This window comes from Arvicanthis niloticus, chromosome 13 (assembly GCF_011762505.2).
Source record: "Arvicanthis niloticus isolate mArvNil1 chromosome 13, mArvNil1.pat.X, whole genome shotgun sequence".
Lineage (NCBI taxonomy): Eukaryota > Metazoa > Chordata > Mammalia > Rodentia > Muridae > Arvicanthis > Arvicanthis niloticus.
Window position 1 is genome coordinate 23,183,784 of NC_047670.1, and position 18,234 is coordinate 23,202,017.

An 18,234-nucleotide genomic window follows, 5' to 3' on the forward strand; every position below is an offset into this window, starting at 1 on the left:
TCAGTTTGGGTCAAGATAATACCCACTTTCAAAATTCTGTACAAAATACTCTCAGTTGTCATTTACAGTCATATTCTTAAAAAACAGCAAAGCTACACTGCTAATTTTTGGCTTTACATCCAATCCTACGATTATGACTTGACCTTATGAGTATACATTAAAGAGAAATTGTTATTGGGGCTGGAGAGGTAGATCAGTGGTTAAGAACACTTGCTGCTCTTAGAGAGGACCTAGGTTCTGTTCTCAACACCCACAGGACAATTCACAATAGTCTGTAACTCTAGTTCCAGGGAATCTGATGCCTTCTTCTGATCTCTGTGGATATCAGGCACACACATAGTACATGTGTGTATATAGTATATATATGTAGGCAAAACATTTGTACACCTAAAATTAAAACAAATCTTTTTGAAAAAGACATGTAGTTATTAGATCCACTATACTTATTAAATGAGTGAGCCTTCTTTTTCCCACTGCTACTGACTTCTAAACTTGCCTGTATAATCTATAAATTGAGAGTCATGTGTTTATAATTGGAACATTTATTGCTTATGTTAATATGAAGAAATTATTAATGGCAAACACTTCTAAATAATAGAAATGAGGGGACTATTTCTGGGCAGGATGTGGAAGAAACCCTTACAGGTTCAGTTTGCTGGAAGAATGCCTGGGATAGGTCAAGATGAAGCTTCAGGAAGAGGCTGTGAACAGTTATTGATCTGCTGGAGGGAGAAGAATTGAAAATATATATATATACACACACACTCCCCTATTATGCAACTGAATGTTTATATTTCTTTGATTCATAGTAGGTATGTCTGTTCTAGAGCACTTGATAAAAAAAAAAAAAAAACATGGGCAAAAACAACTTAGGGGAGGGAAGGGTTGATTTTAGCTTACCCTTCCAAGTCAATGGGCCATTGAAGGAAGTCAGCATTGGACCTCAAGCAGAAAATATGGAAGAAGACTGCTTCCTGATCCACTCAGCGGCTCATTTTCAGCTGGCTGTCTTATACAACCCAGCACTGCCTGCTTTGGGATGGTACAGTTGACTGGGCCTTCTTACATGGATTAACAATCAAGAAAGTGTTCCCAGGCCAGTATGATACAGGCAAATTTCAGTTTAGGTTCACTCTTCTCACATGGCTCTAGGTTGTGTCACGTTGGCAATAAAAACTAACAAGCATATATATATATATATATATATATATATATATATATATATATATATATAATCTGGACTACTTTTCACAATGAGATTCATTTAAAAGCATGGGGTAATTTCCTTCTGGGGTCTATGATTTGAATTTCCACTATAGGTCCAAGATGGCCACTGTTAGAAGTTAGGTAAAAGCTATCTTACTTAAGACTATACCCAAGTGATCACCACCTACCATAAAGTAGAATAATTTAAATTTTCTGTTTAATTTATATATTAAGAAATGGGTCTACCAATCTTGGTGTCACACACCTAAAATTAGAGTACTTAAGAGGCTAAGTCAGGTGCCAGGTATGATGGCATGTCTTTAATCCCAGCAATGGAGGTAAAGGTAGAGGCGGGTGGATATCTCAGTTCAAGGCCAGCCTGGCTTAAATAGTGAGTTCCAGGACAGCCAGAGCTATAGAGAGAGACCTTGGTGTTTGTTTGTTTGTTTGTTTGTTTTTTAAACAAGCTAAAACAAACAAATAATCAAAAACCCAACAAAGGCTAAGGCAGGAGGATTACCAGAGGTACTTTTGTTGTTGTTGTTGGTGGTGGTGGTGGAGGTGTGAGTTTTCAGTTGTTTAGCATTTGTTCAGATGGAATTAAGAGCTGGGGAAAGATACTGAGAGTCTCAGGAACCCTTGGGAGTTGCTGTCTGTATAAAGCATGGTAACAAATAAAGAAACACACCCACAGAGTAGTTTCCACACTGTTGATTGGGAGAAAAAGTCTGTAATATCTATAATGATAGCTCGGAGAACCTAGGAGCTATTATAGTTCTATTGCCTGGATGTTAAAAGCTTATTTGGGTAGGGGGAGCCATTTTGTTTTCTGAGAACATTCAGTATAGTTAAAATTATATGACTGCCTACAAGTATAAAAAAATGTATATTTATGCATTTTTATAAGGTAATTTTAATATTATTTTAAATGTGCTATGGGAATTTACAAAATTAAAAAAAATTAAAAATCATCTGTTGATGTTAAAAACTTTAATTGAACTTAACAATTTAAAGATTAGTACTCAGGATGTATAAGTGAATAAATAATTAAAAATTGTAATATTTACCTAGAAAAAAAAGAGAACAATTTGGCCTATTTGATTCCTTAGATTAGAAACCATAACAATAAATATGCTTTACTTGTTTGTTGTTTATAAAAATTTTAATGAATGTTGATAGAGAGGCTTATTACTATGCCAGGGAGCATTTTCACCTGGAGCCTGATAGTTTAGCAAGACAGAAGCTATGGAATATTAACAAGACCTAAATAGGGCTCCTTTAAGCCAAGGATGGGAGGCTGGAGCAGCAAAAAGAGTAATGAGTAGAAATGATTGATACCTATTGCATAAGAAATCTGTGAATTAATTTTTACACAGACAAAATGAAAATAAGCAGAGAAAGGTCCTCTTCATTCCTCAGATGCTCTGGAAATCATTGGAAGGGATGTTTTGGGAAATTTTCCATTACTGTCTAGGATGTAGCTCAGGGTTATCTGGCATGTGCAAAACCTTGGGTTTGATCTATAGCACTGCATCTGGTGGTGCACCAGCTCTGGTGGTCAAAGTCTGTGATCCTAGCTTTCAGAAGTTGGAGGCAGGAGGATCAGAAAGTTACGGTCATACTTGCCTACACAGGAAGTCTGAGCCCAGCTTGGTCTACATGGACACTGACTCAAACAAAAACTATCCATTCAAAGGAAAAAAATCATCAGACATACTGACTGCAAAAAGCAAGCAATATATGCTGTATTTCATTCAGTGGACATAAAAATTCTTTGGAAAGTCATTTTTCTTCTTATAAAAGCATTTTGGCTAAGGAAAGTAGGCAGAATAGTAGAAAATTACTTTTAAGCAACTTATAATGAAGTAATTGAGTTAGGCAATAAGCTTAAGGAAGGAAGTCATAGTCAAAGAGCTAAAATTTACAGTAAGAACAGGCATTCCCCAAATTACCCACTTGGAATCACCAATACTATGCTGCCAATCAGTATGCATCCTCTAAGGACCTGTGAGATTCAAGGAGACTGGGGCTGTAACTCAATGATAGACACTCATCTTCCAAGTACAGGGTCTCCCACACTACAAACAAAGGACTCCCTATGAAGTATTCTTGCCGCACATGTAAAACTGTCCCTACATCTAATCAACATTTTAAAGCTAATGTTCATCTTCCACCATACACAGTTAAATCAGTGGCCACTTCAGCCTGCAGGCCAAATCTAGTTCTGAGTGCTTATAACAGTAAAGTGTCATTGGGACACTTATCCCTGCTCATCTACACTGTGTGGGACGGCTTACTAGCAGTGTTGCAGCAAAGGCTGTCTGCCCAGCAAAGTTGAAAATATGTGTCAAATTCACTAATTGTTTTTTCACAAAATATGCTAGCATGAGGAAGTAAACAGACACTTCTAAAACAATTGGGGATATCTCCATGTTCTACATCATTATGTTAATACTATTAGTGATTTAAATAGTTCTGTAATTACATCAGAAAATGCTTACATGCATTTGTAAATGGTATTTGGGCGTGTGAAGAGACATGTAGTAAATGATATCTAGAGATTTGTTTCAAAATGAATAACAGAATAGATTCAACAAGTTAGTAACCACATTTTAATAGGGATGAAACTGACAATGAGAATATAATACTGTGCTAGTATGATTTTGAGTATGCTTTTAAAAGTTTTGATGTAATTCATTTCTTGTTTATTTTTATCTTGGGGGCAATGTTCTCACTACTTAATCCTGCTTGGCCAAACCCTCTCCTGTAGATTAGTCTGGCTTTGAACTCACAGAGATCTGACTACCTCTGTTTCTTTGGTGCTGAGATGAAAAAAAAAAAAATGCTACCAGGCCTATCTGTTTAATTTTTTAAAGTATTATTACTTTTTATTATTTTTAACTCAATTTTATTAAATTTATTATCTTTAAGTCTATTCAAAATAGATAAGATATGGATTTTTAAAGACCATTTCCATTTTGTAGCTTATTTTAAGCTTCCATTTTTGTCATTATTGTTAAAATTGCTTTTACATCTTACAGATATATTTTCAGCCAAATCTGATTAGCACGTAGAATGTATGTCTAATAGAATTGCTGCAGTCTCCATAAGCTTTGAGATAATTTAAATTTCTGTATTCTAGTATCCTGCTGAATTTTTGACAATAATCTTTTGTTTATAATTTCTCACATTAATAATTACACATGATGCTTCGATGTTATAATTTGCATGTTTTGTCAGTAAAGCTTCATGTATTTCATATATTGGATTGTTGGCTTTCTGTACACAGCCCATGAATTTTCTATTTGAGTATTCAGACTTTCTTTAAAAATATATATATATAATATATATTATATATAATTTAATATATATGCCATTAACTCACTATTTTAACTTTTACCTTCATAATTCTTTGAACATTCAAATATTTTCTATTTTGCCAAGTCTCTACAAATGTTCATTTGTGTTTTTCTTTTAATAACTTTTTTTGAGACCATGTTTCCCTGTGTAACAGAGCCCTGGCTGTCCTGGTCTTGGTTTGTAGACCAGGCTGCCATCAAACTCACAGAGATCCACCTGCCTCTATCTCCCAATTGCTGGGAATAAAGACATGTGTCACCACACCCACCACCTTTGTACATGCTTAGAATATTGTTTTATATTTAAAGATCAACTAAATAAAGAGCCACACTATCTTCTAGATGACTATAGTTTCATTTTTCATTTTTATTAAATCTATCTAGAATTCATTACAAAGTTCAGTGTCAAGGTTAAATAGTAACTATTATTTTATTATAATTTTTAGAAAATCAGTCATTTTAATATGTTTCAAGTGCTTTTACATAGAAATTTAAAAGAACTGGATATTCTGGCGAGTTAATTTATACTTCTAAAATTTTAATATCATGAAAATGTTTACATGTGTGTGTAAATGTGTAATATAAAATTTCCTGATATTTAACAAGTATGCCTAGCAACCACCAATCACACTTGACAGCAGCTGTGATGGTCAAGCTTTATTTAAATGGCCTAGTACCAATCACATAGAATTGTTAGAATTTTATAACATTAAAACACCAGCTCTCAGGAGTGGCTGTGGTAGCACAGGCCTCTAATTCCAGCAACTGAGATGAAGAAGCAGATGAATCTCTCAATTTGAGGCCAGCCTGGTCTACAAATTAAGTTCCAGGCCAGCCAGGGCTACACAGGAAAAACCTGTCTCGACAAACCAAACCAAACCAAACCAAACCAAACCAAACCAAACCAAATCAAATCAAATAAAAAAGAAACCAAACGAAACCAACAATAACACCCCTCCACCGACTCTGAGAAATTATAAATAAAATACTCTGTTAAAGTATAAGAAGTATATCTCAAACCTCTTGCCCTTTGTTTGAATATAAATGATCTCAGAGCTCATTTGCTTTGCAAAATTTTGAACTAAATAATTCCAGAAGACACATTAAAATTTAACATCAGAAAGAAGAAAATATAGCTTTTGTATCCAAATGTCTTGAGACGTTCAGTTATGCTTGGATGTTGTTCAGGGTTCAGTTGCATATGTTAAAGGGGAATCACTGTCATTGTAAGGAAGCATTACTTGGAGTAATATGGAGTTTGCTTTATTCTCACAAAGAATCATTGACTGACATTCATTCAACAATTATTGAATACCTACTATGTGCCAGATGCTGCTAACACAATTGTTCCAAATACTGTATTTTTGAAGACAGTTTGAGAAATGCATAAAATATCAAAGCTTAAATTCATGGTTAATATAGACCCTGTGGAATCTAACCACATAGCATACACCTAAGGGCACAGGTGAGGCAAGAAAGTAGCACAATCATGTCTACCCTATAAGTCTAACAATTATAGGATATAATTATTATGTGTAGGACCCAGTGCTCTGAGAAGAGAATTTCCCAGTTACAGAGATTGAGCAGTTGACTTAGAGTTGTATGAAAATACAACTTTAAATACAACTTTTATTTTTTAAAATACTTCCTTTTTCCTCTCCTCTCCTCTCCTCTCCTCTCCTCTCCTCTCCTCTCCTCTCCTCTCCTCTCCTCTCCTCTCCTCACCTTTCCTTTTCTTTCTTTGCCTGTTCTGAGAGGAAATGTCAGCAGTTCCCAAAATGCTCATATTAAAAACAGACAAAGCAATCTGTCAGAAAGCATTCATCTCATAATAAGCAGACCACAAAAATTTGAGGCAAGAAATGCTTCCATATTTCTGTGAAAGCAGTGTTCCTGCCTCCACCCATGGAGTGATTTACACAGAAAGCATACTTAGGCAGTCTATTTTTTTTACTAGATCTTTTATTTATTCATGCAATATTAGCATCTTTTCATAGGAAGAACTCACAAGTGTATAAGACTCTACACCAATTTTGCTTCAGAAAAAAATACGGAGTATAATTATTATCTTGTGTTCAGTATTGGGAAACAATAACACCATCTACCCATCCATCCTCTCTGATAATCACCAACCACTGACTTCCTAGTGTGCCAGGTATTCTATAAGACACCATGATGACCAGCACTTAGAGCTTTCCCTTAAGGAGTTCACACTGTGGTAGTGAGGAGAGATATTACACAAGCAAGTGGGAAAATATGTAAAGAGGGTACTTAGGAGTGTAATGCAGTATTAATGAAGCACACTGGATGGTACAGTCTAGTGGGGATGAGCCTCATTAGACATCTTGTCATGGAAAGATCCTTAAGAGATCACTTGAGGTGAGATTGGTGGCGGGGCGGGGGGAGAAAAGGAGAAAGGGGGGGCAGAAACAAAAGAGAAAGGGAAGAACAAACTGAAACTTAGAGAATAAATAGGCAGAATAACTCCAAGCAAAGTGAACAAGAGTGTTAAAAACCCTTCTGAGATAATACAAGATATGGCCCCTTAAGGATAGTGACAGGAAGCTGATGGGGGACCATGAGTGCTACTGTGGTTTAAGGAAGACTGAAGCCCAGGCATGTGCAGGGCTGTAGGAATGGTGGAGCTCATCTCAAGTATCTTAACACATTAAGCATGAAACGACAAACATCTGGTCTGTGCTAATGAGGAGCAGGAGTCATTGGTGAAAACACAACTTGATAGTAAGCATTAAGTACTGGCTTAAGCACTTAGCACAGATCTTTTACTAATTTAATCTGATGTTCCCCTTTAGAGAGTCACTATTGTCAGCAGGATTCCTGGGCATGGACAAGAGTGGCACCTTCCCTAGCTTGTACTTAGTGAGTTGGTAAAGCTGTGGTCTAAATCCAGATAGGCAAGGCCAGAGATCCCTTGAACAGTATGCTGTGTGCCTGCATTAGGAATGAAAGGTCAGAGGCAAATACCTATCTAAAGGCCACGAGTGCAGTGTAAACGGGGAGCCTGTCAGGGAGAAGTAGAGCGCCTATAGAATAACCTGACAGGCCACTGAGGAGGGAGGGGTACAGAAGCCCAAGAGGAAGACACTGTGTGGAGCATTACTGGGAGGCCATCGGAACCGGTGGCAGACAAAGGAATTTGCTAGTGTGGCCACTCACACACTATTTGGTGGCAAATTGTTGAGACAAGAGTTCTGGTGACAAATTGCTGTGAAGAAACACAGAGGAATTGGATGGTAGCTACAGAAAGGCAGGGCTACAGAGACTGTTTTTCTCTTAATGCAGTGGAACTTTCCAGATGCTGATAGACATGGCTTATCTAAGTAACTCAGATGAACACCTCACCCTCAGTCAGGGAACCAGTGTTTCCCATAACAAGTGGAGATTGGGATAATTATTTAATGGGTGCTTCCCTTGTTTCTTGGAGACAAAAATAATCATCTCACAAGTGAACATTCCCAGGATTTCTGGGCTAGTTTGGAGTGCTGAGTTCTCCCTTAAAAGTCCCTGGGTGAAGTACTGGGTAGGACAGGAGCCTGTACAGGAAAAAGTCTGTTCGGTTTCTCAGCTGGAGGGCCAGAGGCATTGTATGAAAGAGGGGCCTGTGACTTGGTTTCCCTCACAAGACTAAAGTTTTTTCACTTGTTCCTAGAAAAGGAGACTGGAAGGAAAACATCAAGGCAAAACATTTAATAGAGTAAGAAGATATTTACCTAGATGTTCTGGGAAAGAAGGATCTTAAATTACAAAACTGGAGGTGCAGGTGAGATTGGTAGGCGAAATGCTGAATCCAGCTGTTACAAAAGTCTTAGGCCAGTGGTTCTCAACCTTTCTAATGCTCGACCCTTTAATACAGTTCATCTTGTTGTGACCCCCAGCCATAAAATCACTTTTTTTTTTTTGCTACTTCATTAACTGTAATTTTGCTACTGTTGTGAATTGTGATGTGAATCTCTGTGTTTTTCAATGGTCTTAGGAGAATCCTGTAATAGGCTGGTTCAACCCTAGAGGAGCCAGGACTCACAAGTTGAGAGCCATATCTTTAGGTAGTAACACATCTTTCTCTTTAGCAATGTCAGTTTATTTACCATTTCTGGCTCAGGGCTTGTTCAAGTCTCAGAGGTTTTGTTTATTTGTTTGCTTGTGTTAAAAGAAAGCATATATGGAAGAATAGGAAAAGAAGAGAGACAGAAACAGACCAGGAATCCAGTTCTCAGTCTCTAGAACTCAATATTGAAGAAGCTCTAAAACTTTCTGGGGTTGCCTGCGTCCCAGTAAATTGTGCCATAGCAACATACTGCCCCCACCCTGCTTTGTAGTTCTTTTAATACCAAAGATCTGATGACAGTGGTGGCCAAAATAATGCAAAGTATAAAACAGAAGAAAAGAGGGAAAACTGGAATGTTCTTTGTGTAGGTCATCATTTGAAACTTCAAATACTTGGTAAAAATAATGGTTTTAGGTAACATGATATATATCATATTTACTTTTGCTTAAGATTATTTTATTTTAATTATGTGTATGTGCATGTGTCTGCGTGTGGCCTGGAGCTGGAGTTATAGATGTGGTTGCTGGGAATCCAAGTTGGGGCCTCCGGAAGAGCAGCAAGTGCTCTTAACCATTGAGCCATCTTTCCAGCCCTAATGTATGCTTATGTTTGTTGGTGCTAGAAATAGGGGAGAGAAGTCAGGCCTTGCTCAGATTCTCTACTACTGAGGCACACAACCAGGTAACTTTTTTAAAAAGAGGAAAAAAAGAAAAAGGGGAATAAGGAAAGAAAGAAACATAGTAGCCTAGACAACGTAGTCTAATTCTTAACAGTCATAAGGCAAAACTCAGATACAAAATGCATGTCTATAGAAGAATGACTTCTGTAAAAGATGATCCTTAGACTATTTTGCCATTATACAATAGCACAAATGAAAGAGATTTCTGCATGTTGATAAGTGGTGGCAGATGCGGGTGCTGGGTAGCATGCACTGTCAAGGCTCCACTAACATTGTTATTGCTCCAGCTCATTGAATAGAATAGTGAGTGCAGCCTGGCAAGAAGCAAGACAAAAAACAATTTTAGAAATGAAATCATACCTGCTCTGATAGATGCCCTTCCACATTTAATAAGGAACACTTTTCATCAATTTTCGATTAAATTTGAATACTTTTTCTTAACTGAGATTAAGAACCCCTCCCCCTAGATCTAGAAGACCCACAGGTCTTCTAGAATTCTGAGAGTCAAGCTAGTGTTTCATGGGAATCCCAGCCACACAGGCAACCGCACAGAAGACAGGAGGATGATTCAGTCAGTTACTGAAGAGAAAGAACCCAGAGAAATCCACAGAAGCAGGCCAAAGGGAAGGAGGTAGGCTCTGCTGGAATGGGGTGAGTACAGCCTGGGCCTCAGACTGAGTTCAGGCATACACTGCCAAGTGGTTTGGGTTCTCTACAAAGATAAACCACTGGCCTCCTCTTGGAGCCAAGGCAACCACCCTAAAGAGATTCCCAGTCAAGGTTGCTGATCCACCAGTGTCTGAGCACTATCCAGTCATAGGCTTTTTTCTCATGTAACGAGGGCTGGATTTCACCTTCAATATAGAACACAGCTCAGTAGAACAGCAAGGGAGTTGTGAAGCAACGAGTTTGCCTGAAAATCAGGAAAATTATCATAAACAGAAGCATGCCTAGTAGCTGTGTCTACTTGATCTTCTCCGTGTCTCCAATTTGGCAGCTTGGAGATGGAATTTTCTCAGAATAAAAGCACCTGAGGGTAAAATATGGAGGTAGCTGATGTCAAGTCAGCCTGGGAAATAGAGAGCTGAACAATCTCAGGCTTGTATTCTGAGCTGCTGGCTGGCTTTGTGCAGGCTTGCACAGACTGAAACAGGAAGAATTAGGGAAGTCAATATTTCTCAGTTCCCTCCATATGCTGAGCACTTTAAAGACTTTTACATACATGCATGTAAGGGCTTTTACATACATTGATTTCCCTTTCTGCCATGCCACTATCTGCTTCTCAAACTCTTACCCAGCATCCAAGCCTTTATATGTCAACTTTTGAGGGAAATATCTCCTGAATTTCTCTCTCTACCAGCTACCCACCGCAGTGAGTGTGACTTCTTCGTGGAGCTTATTTCTGTTGGTGTTTGGAGTCACTGAACTCCCCCAACACAGGAATGGCAGCTTAAGTTGACAAAGCATTAGTATGGACACTGAGTTTTACTTCAAGGATGTCTACAATTGGGTCCCCAATTCTCCTGTTCCCAGATTATAAAGTGCTTATGGATTGAGCACGGTACAGAGATCTATACTTCTTCTGTATAGAGCATGCTAGGGAATTATGCAATAAGACAGAAGTGTAGCACTGGTAAATAACCTAGACTCTGCATTGCATGTCATGACTTCCTACTGCAGCCTAAGCGTATCTTTCTCAAGATGCTTGGGTCCAGAAGTATTTTAGGTTTTGAATATGTTTTTGGATGTTGGTGCATAAATCATTGTTAACTTTCAGATTTTGGTTGGGAATAGCTATCTAGCAATGTACTAGATTTCAGCCTCATACGTGTCCTTATTTTTAGTGTCTCTTTCTCTTTGTTGTCTAAAACCTTTATTAAGTGTGTGTCACCTGATAATGACCCAATACTTATTACAAATGTTTTATTTACTCTCACCCCGGTTTAAGCTTTGGAGCGACTGTCTGCACTTTCTCTATGTATCAGCATTCTCTCAGGTCTCAGCCTCCCCAACAGTTTTCTACTTTATTTTTGGTCTATGATCCTGACATCATCGATGTCTACTTTTGGATAACTATTTAATACAGTGGTTTAAGTTTTATTTTTTTTATGTTTTAAGTTTCATGTTTCATCTTGTACAAGAGTGTATATAACAGGGTGTTGGGTCCCCTCGGGCTAGAATTATAGTCAATTTTGAGTTGCCTCATGTGGGTTCTAGAAACTGAACCTGGGTCCTCTGCAAGGGCGATACTTGCTCTTGACTAGTGAGCCATAGGCTACCCTTTTTCTAATCTTGCTGTTGCATCTGAACCTCCTTGTTCCTTTCCTCTGGAAACTCTCCTCCCCATGGGATTAGAGACCCCACTGCTATGGATCCTTCTTTCTGCTGATGTGCAGACTTGGGCATGGTGGTGCTTTCTTGTTTTCCAGCTTCTCCAGATGGTGTAGTATTCATGGCTCTCTAAATTTCCTTCTCCACACACCCATCTATAGACTTCAGCTTTTGCTATTTTCAAACTGTGTTAAGGGGTTCTGTTTCTTAAATGCAATAAAGTGTGATCTGAACAATTAAAACTTGACTTCTTTCTTCTTCCCAATTCTGCTATTCCCTTGTGTTCATTTAGTAGAAATCTAGACAAGATCTCTTTCCCTTCCACATGCAACTGGTATTGTGGTTTTACAGCTCACACCTAGCATGTGATTCACCATCACTTGTACTGTGGCAGTGGCTACAAAGCCAGGCAAGCTCTATGCCATTATCTCATACCTTTTCTACTGTCCACCGCAGAAACAGAGAGAGCTTTCTAAATTAGAAAATTGGCTGCTTCCTGCTGAAAACCCTTCACTGGTTTTGCAAGATACTTGAGAACTACAAAATAGGAGCCCATGAGCTATAGCTGGCTATTGACACATGCAATCTGCCTTACAAAAATAATTATAAAGTTGTGTTGTTGAGATTCTGAATGCCTGTAGATGTATCACACATACCATTTAGTTTTAAAGTCCCCTCCATTGTCTTTTGTCAGTTTATGTCATTGATCTGGTTCCTGAATGGGCACTTAATCTCACACGTCAAGCTTTTGCATGGCACATAAGCCTTTTCCAATCTAGTCAAAGTGGCTTCCTGTGTCATTTCATGCTTTTAGTGAGCTCTGCTGATGCCAAAGTTTATGTTTATTCAGTACACCATGCTAACTAATGCTACTTCTTTGGAACGCTGGACTTAGGAAATGTGAGAGGCCTATGTTGAAAGTTAGTGGGGAACAAGCTCAAATTCAGGCCAAGAGTATGTATGGATATAGATAAAAGGGACAAGGACATTAAATGGACACATAAAGGGAACAGTGTGGGATGCCATCCAAAGGTTTGTTGGCCTATTGTTTAGGCATCCTATTTAAGGCAATTAAATGAATGGTCTTTTTAAACCCTGTTGTGCTCCATACATTCTTGTTGCCTTAGCGCAACTCCTCATCTGCAGCAAGCATTTAATAAATGCCTACTGGACAAATTGAGTTGTCAGAAACATGTAAAATGATGGGTTTCTAATACACACAACCACCCGTTTCTTTTCCTTGACTTCTTTCACTGTAGCCATAGTTCCCAGACTTTGTTCTAAGTGTGCTGTATATACTTATAGTCTGCTACAAGTCATTTACATCTTGAAGAAAGAAAACAAGAGAATAAAAAGTTTAGGTACAAACAGTAAAGCCAGAGATTTTCAGAGAAAATAAAATAAGAAAATCCTTTCTCCTCACCTCTATTTTTCTACTATCTAGGCACCAGTTAAACCCATTATATAAATATAAGTATTATTGATAAGACTGTGGATGTGAAGTTTGTCTACCCAGAGGCAGGAACTGTAGTTCATGGGGAGTTGGAGGCATTTCTTTTGCCCCATAGCCTATGGCCACCAACTCCACCGTCCTTGATATTTGTGTATTTTATAGTGTGACTTAGTGCATCACCGTCCACCCTGTGCCTAAATCCACCCATATGACACAGACTTTAAACTTTTGAGGCTGAGACTTTGGCCCGCCTGAGAATAATCTAGTAATCCTGTAAAATGCAGATTCTCAGACTCTCAAAGTCCAGGATGACAGGTTTAGGCAGGATCTCAAATTTCCACACTTTAAACAATTCAAGTTTTACTGGGGACTTCAAAGCAGATAAACAACGTACTGGTGAGTGCTTTAGAATGAATGTACAGGTTCTTCAGGTTGGGGACACTCTTCCACTCTTAGATGGGGCGCATCTCCTTCAGTATGGTTACATTCATCAGTTCCCATTGCCAAAGATTTTTAAAAAATTGAATGGAAAAAGTTTCTTATCCTTTGCTGTCTGTAACAACGTGTCCAAAGAAATACTGCCTATATACTCAATACTTATAACCTATTCCACTATGCCCCAGACTCATTCAAGTGATCTTCAGTTCTTAGAGTGTTTGTTTGCAGTTTACAGCAGGTTGGCAGTCATTCAACGCTAGTGTAATTTGATATTGCGGTTCACGTCACTTGATGTAGTCCATTTCAATTCTAATCATCATGTTCAAAGGGTCATTCCATCCAGATGCTGACTTTCCTCAAGCCAGACGAAAGCAAAGCAGAAATATTTCTGCTTGGCAAGGCCTGGCAAATTTCTGAAGGCTTTGTCATACCTCAGCAGGGTTAGTCAGGTTATGATTTGCCTTAATTGTTCTGCCACAAACAGCAAAACGGTTACCTCGAGGTCAGTGCCAGTCAAAGATTTCACCCAAGCCACTGTAAAAATTCGAATGCTTTCTGCGAATACCTCACTTAAGGTTAGATGGCAAAGCATGCATGATTTTGACTCATTGATATATGCTTTCTTAAACAGAACTCGTGAACTTGCTCACGTATTTCATCTCCACATGCACATCAGAGATAATTCTGAGAAATTACTAGTCTCTCATAAAACAACCAGTGTTCTATATGCATAATCTGTTCCACCTGTCATGTTTACAAGGCACCCCATGGAGAACTAGCTTAAACCTTAACAGCCCATCTGCCTCCAATCCTAAGGGGTAATTATTGCCTCAACTAAGCAAGGAGGGATGCACAGCAGGCTGCTAACTATGGCAGGTGACTGATGGCTCTTCCTCGCATTCACTTAAGTCACCAGATTTCCTAATGGCGGCCAGGGTCATAACAAAATGACAAATGAAGCGTTAATAAACCAAAATAACAACAACAAAACCCAATCAAAGAAAAAGCCAAAGCTATACCTCCTCATCTCCCTCCACCAATAAATAAATAAATAAATAAATAAATAGGCCGTGGATTTGAAAAGGGGTACATGGGATGGATTGTAGGGATTAAAGAAAATGGGTAAATGATGACATCATGTTATAGTTTCAGAAAGTAAAAAGAAAAAAAAGAATTTAAAGAAAAAATTAAAATAAATAAATAAAAGCACCTATTATCACCACCCCCAAAAGGAAAAAAATAATAAACTACTAGATTCCATAGGCATATAACACACCCAAAACACAAATTGCCATTGTGGGCTTCACCCTTCTTATGGGCACCTTAAAAGCAAGGAAGATGGCCCAGACAGAGAAATGATCACGTAATGTCAAAACCATGTTCTAAATGAGACAAGCATTGGCTTAATAGAGGCACATGAAAGCAGGTATTTTATTCATATTAACAATACTAACTGTACTTCCTTCCTGTGGATTATTTATATAAAGCTAAGCATTCATGAACTGTTCTCAAGGGTCTACTCTAGATTAGCTCTAGAGATGATGCCCATGTCTGAAAATGCTCGCACAATGATGAAATGCAAAGCACAGGCTTATCTTCAGCGACTTCACCCACAAACAGCCACCCAGATAAAAGCTCTTTGGGGACACACCCCAAATGATTGGCAAAATGTCATACATAACTCTTTCCCTACAAAATTAGATATACACAACATACAAAATAGCATTTTCTTATTTTTTTCTTTTTTTGGTTTTTCGAGACAGGGTTTCTCTGTATAGCCTTGGCTGTCCTGGAATTCACTCTGTAGATCAGGCTGGCCTCGAACTCAGAAATCCACCTGCCTCTGCCTCCCAAGTGCTGGGATTAAAGGCGTGCGCCACCACTGCCCGGCAAAATAGCATTTTCGTATCCAGTCATTAACTGCTCCTTTGCCAAGGCTCCTCTGAGAGGAGAGAAGGAATATGATAGAGTCAGGGATGGAAAAGAGACCCTAGGTAAAGGTAAGCAGGCCACTTTGGAAATGGTGTCAGACTTTTAATTTCACTAATTAAAAAAATTACCTGGCAAACGTGTAACTGGAGTACAGGAAACAGTAAGAGAGTTCTCATAGTTTTGTCAGAGAATAAGGACCATCTACTATGAAAATATTTGGTTTTATACAAACAATAGGAATGCCACTTTATCAAAATAGGGGGTAATTTTTTATATTAAGTAACTTTAGCAATATATAAATTTGTTATCTTGTACATGTATTATCAAAGGCATTAATTATAAAAAACATTACCTATTCTAAAATATCCAGCAAAAGTTGGATATTTTAGAATAGATAATGCTCTTTACAATTAATGCCTTTGATACCAAATTTGGGAAAAAGAAAATATAATTTCCAAATTAAACCTCGCAGGAAGGACGTTTTAAGTAACACTTTCCTCTAAATTTTCAGTTCCAAATATTAGATATTTTTTTACTCCCCATGGTCCCTTCACAGTACTGAATGCAAGAACTCTGAACAAATACTAATGTTGAGAGGTTCATTCAAGGCTGGAAGCTTTGGTGGCTGACCACTGTTATGTGTTCCAATGGTTTCATTTTGACAGATAATGGCAGTTTTAAACTCGTGTCAACATTTGTCTTTTGTTGTCTGGTTTAACAGCTCTGACTAGGGAGGCCAGAATATGGCCTCCATTATCCAGTGTCTAGGTTAAAACCAGCTATTCCCCCTGCTGGCTGGACATGTTTTACATTCTCTAACTCACTGCCTGCAGCATTATTGCTCCCTACAGAACCAAACCCATTTATTTTCCACCAGCCACTGACCTCCTAAAGCATCATTAGCATCCCCCAAAGGCCTTGCTGCTGTCAATTTCAGTCAGAGCAGCACTCAGAAGCTTTGTAGAGCTCATCAGTGCTCTGCAGAAAAGGGAAGTAAGACAGGGGAAGGCATCAGACCCAAACCTTGGGGAATTGCCAGCACAGCAAGCTGGAGAGAGAAGAGGGAGTGGAAGGAGTCCCTATCTGGAGATGAGGCACAAGGCCAAGAATCGAAAAGCTGGTTTGTAGACACCCATAATTATATGTGTCTACCACTCAATTCTCAGCTAGTTAATGGCAGAAGAATCAATATCCCCTTTCGATTTTCATGTCTACTATTATGGTCCTCATGAGAGACAGGTCTTCAGGGAAGAAGGGGTGATTCTGGAAATGGGTCTAGGAGAGACTGGTTCAATCAAAACTAACAGTTTTATTTCTTTGTCTTTATAGTTTATGATATATTTGCTATTATATATATATATATATATATATATATGTTATATATAGTCTAACAACTATGTATAAAACTATGTATGTATATATAAAGCTATTAATAACTGTATATATTTATATACATAACCAAGTAAATATATAACTATACATAACTGCACACATATAGTTATGCATAGTTATATATATTTATATATTTACATAGTTTATATACTATATATAACTATATATATTTATATAGTTATATATTTGTATACTATATATACAACTATTAAATACATACTTGTTTTGAGTATATAGTTATATATAACTTTATATAGTACTGTATATATGCTATATATAACTGTATATATAAAACAACTATATATAAAATTCTATATATACTTGTTTTGACTATATATAAAAATATATATATATTTTAAGGAACTACTTATCTTCTGACAAATACTCACCTTGAAGTCAGTCACAGAGAGTGTTAGTATGGAATAAGCGTGGAGCCCAGTGGTACACATAAAGCTGGAAGTCATGCCCTATGCACACTCATTCAGAGTGAACTCCGAACTGCACAATGGTGTTAAAACAAATAACCATGGGTCCAGTAGCTTCCAGTCATCCTCTTCATCTCAGAGAGTACTAAGTAGCTAGGAGTGAGTTTTCTTTTAACTAGATTTTTCATTCCAATGGAAGGAAATTTATTTCAGAGTATAACACTGTGATACCTATTTCTAGAATGAACCAGAGTTTTGAGGCTTCATAGAGGAGAAACATTTAGACAGTAGACAGCTACATATCTAAAATATAACTTTGTGAAGGCATGCTGTAAGTCTGAAGTTGCATTTACCAGGATACCCCAGGGGTTGTCCACTGGTACCAGTGACATTTGAAGAACTATGAAGAGATCTTTGCCCTTAAAAGATGCTTCTGACCTTAAAAAAAAAAATCTTAGTTGCATGCTGAAGATACACACATAGTTCATGACATTAAGAACCATCAGATATTAAAGACCTTCAAATCCCACCTCTGTGCTAGAAGAACACATAGGTAAATGATCCCTTTAAGTCTTTCAGCAACTCTACAAAAGAGGTATAGTTAAGCAACCATAATACAATTAACCCAAATCTCAAATGCTGTATATGTGGAACTTTTTGAGCACTGGCATAAAGCCACAGGCCATGAGTAGAAAAATAATTAATAGATTACTTACAAAAATAGGCACATTAAAAAATACCTTGGGCTATGTGTTATGAAGTATATATGAAACATTAATGAATTCTTTGTTTAGATTTTGCTATTATCCATATGTGTGTGTGTGTTATGTGTACATGTGTATATATAGTGTGTATTCATATGCATAATGGACACACATATATGTGCACATACACACATATAATATATATGTGTATATATACATACATATACACATACACAAGTACACACAATA

The 18,234-nt window shown here is 37.7% G+C and overlaps 1 protein-coding gene across 10 annotated transcripts in view; it reads right to left on the reverse strand.

Moving 5' to 3' along the window:
• Nucleotides 1-18,234, reverse strand: part of Sybu (syntabulin) — a 105,678-nt gene that overhangs the window by 48,291 nt on the left and 39,153 nt on the right. The gene's annotated exons all lie outside the window — the stretch shown is intronic.